This window comes from Barbus barbus (assembly GCF_936440315.1).
Source record: "Barbus barbus genome assembly, chromosome: 24".
NCBI classification, from domain to species: domain Eukaryota; kingdom Metazoa; phylum Chordata; class Actinopteri; order Cypriniformes; family Cyprinidae; genus Barbus; species Barbus barbus.
This window is the reverse complement of record NC_136752.1, coordinates 30,550,371-30,552,870: the sequence shown is the minus strand read 5'-3', so window position 1 is coordinate 30,552,870 and position 2,500 is coordinate 30,550,371. Positions and strand designations below refer to the sequence as shown.

The 2,500-nt window shown below is 34.5% G+C and overlaps 1 protein-coding gene across 5 annotated transcripts in view; it reads left to right on the top strand.

Moving 5' to 3' along the window:
• Window positions 1-1,832: 1,832 nt before the first annotated feature.
• Window positions 1,833-2,500, top strand: part of entpd5b (ectonucleoside triphosphate diphosphohydrolase 5b) — a 12,865-nt gene continuing 12,197 nt past the window's right edge. The window contains exons 1-2 of one of the 5 annotated variants that reach the window (XM_079376349.1): window positions 1,844-2,057; window positions 2,160-2,246. The gene's annotated coding sequence lies outside the window, so the exon portion shown is untranslated. Of the gene's footprint in view, window positions 2,247-2,500 lie in introns of all 5 variants that reach the window. The other 4 variants (XM_079376350.1, XM_079376352.1, XM_079376348.1 and 1 more) reach the window with 4 other exon arrangements.

Sequence of the window (2,500 nt, the reverse complement as noted above, 5' to 3'; positions counted from 1 at the left end):
CTTTTGTCTTCTGGGAAACATTTCTGTAGGCTATAGCTTCTGAAGGGCAGTACTAAATGAAGAAAAGTATGATCTTTAAACAAAATAAGAAGAATGTACACATCATCTTGTTCAAAAGTTTACACTCTTGGCTCTTGATGCTGTGTGTCTGAATGTTTGCATCTTTTGTAATAGTTATAGTCCCTCAGTGGTCCTCGGTGTGAAAAGATGGATCTCAAAGTCATACAGGTATTGTTGGAAAGGGTTCAAATATGCAGAAGATGCTGGAAAACATGAGAATGTGAAGAGCTGGAGGATTTTCCAGAAGAACAGCGGACAGTTTAACTGCTGAGGACCAACTAGAGACTCATGAACAACTATCACAAAACATGAAAATAGTCGTGGATCATTAAAATAATGCCAGACAGGTAAGAGTCAAGGGTGATTTTTGAATGGGGCAATTTTTATAAATTTGGTCATTTCATTTTATGGAGTATACAGTCATGGCCAAAAATATTGGCACACAAATATTGGAATTTCAGCCTTGTTTTCCCTCCTATATATATATATATATATATATTTTTTTTTTTTTTTTTTTTTTTTTTTTTTATTAGTAGGAGTGCAAAACATACAACATATGGTGAACCCAAAACACACAAAAAAAACAAAAACAAACAGCAATGGACAATAACAGTGATGAAAGCAAACAGTCATGACAATCTGAATAATAGTAGTAGTATTTAAGTAATATTAACATGCATAAAAATAATAATAATAATGAAAATACTAAAGATGGTGATGATAACAATATTCTGTGATGACGGCAACAGTAATATCAATAGAGATAAAAGTAATAATAATAGTAACAATAGTCATAATAATGTAATAATGGCATATACCCAACACATACCACACCTATTCTAACTTCTGTGTCAGTGTATTTTTATTTTTTTTATATATATATATATTTTTTTTTTTCCTATTTATATTTCTGTGAAACAGGAAGCCATGGCTGGATAATTTCATGTTCATAATCACCTTTCAGTGCTCAAAATTGTGAATATGAATGGGAATATACTTCAGAGATATTTTACTCATAAGAATTTCAAGGGGTGCCAATAATTGTGTCCAATGTGTATTACAGAAAAGCATTTATTTCATAATGATATTTCCCCCATTTTAAATTCTTATTATCCAATGAAAGGATAAATTTTTGTCATTTTTTTTAAATAAATGACCAAAAGGATTAACAATGCAGATTAATTTTCACAGCCTTCTTTGATCATATTTACCAAGGGTGCCGATATTTTTACCATGACTGTATGTAAACATCAGTTATGCGAAATAGCTTATTCAGGACAGTACTAAATAAAAATAACATGCGATTTTTATGGTCCTCTTATTTTGCTAAAATTATTAAATGGGGTATGAAACGTATGAGCAGAACTGTAGAATAAATTATATATATATACACACACACACATTATATATATAGCTATACACACAATATATTGTAATATTTGTTTGTTAATGGTTTTTTTAGGTTTATATCAGTTAGTAATTTTAAGTTCAAGTAATTTTAACTTGCGTCAGTTAGTTGCCATTGCAACATTTCTAAAATGTATTTTATGTTTTAATATTTCTAGCTTTAATTTATATTTCAATTAGCAATTTCAGTAGTTACTTGAACTTATTTTATTTCCGTTACTTGCCAAGCAACATTTCCAATTTTGCAGACAGTACAGAAAATGCTTGTTTTGATGGAACACTAATTAAACGCATTCCTGTTCAAGATATTGCTTTATTTATGTCTCGTGACGTCGACGTGTTTCTGTGATCCTCTGGCCCCGCCCACACGCTGCCTGCGTCACCACCTGCTGCTGTCAATCAAACACCGGCGCTTTTACCGTCAATCAATAAATCATAACTCGGCTCGGTATAGACTCTCGGGATTCATAAACAGACTTATATTCGAGCCATCTATAGTTACTCGCGTTGAACTGAACCAAAGTGAAAGTGTGTGTGCAACCTCAGCGAGTTAGCCGGTACGAAAACAAACAACAACAAACCGACACAAAGTGAGTTACCTCAGATTAGAAGTGTTTGACCGCTAAAACAAAGTTTAAAGTCACAGATCAGACGTGTTTTACTGCTTAATCGTGTAGAATGTGCGCGTTCAGCAGGAGCAGGTGCTGAGGCGGCGTCGCGGTTAAACATGCTCCGCTGGATCGGGCTGAAGCTCAGCTGACTCCGGTCTCCGGTCTCCGGTGAGAGAGAACTCTGTGTCTGTGTCTGCTGCTGTTTCTAAACATGTTCAGTCCTGCTCTCGAGCCTTCAGCAAACTCCATCATGTGCGAGACTCAAGTGTTCCTCAAGGGCAATGTCCTATCTGGAGATGAAAGATAGCCGATAATAACTGATATAATTGTTTAACCCTCAAACATTCTTCGTATAGCAGGCCTTAAATTCTCTTTCGTGGACAAATTTGGGCACGAAGGTCTGATCCCATTTTTTTTTTAAA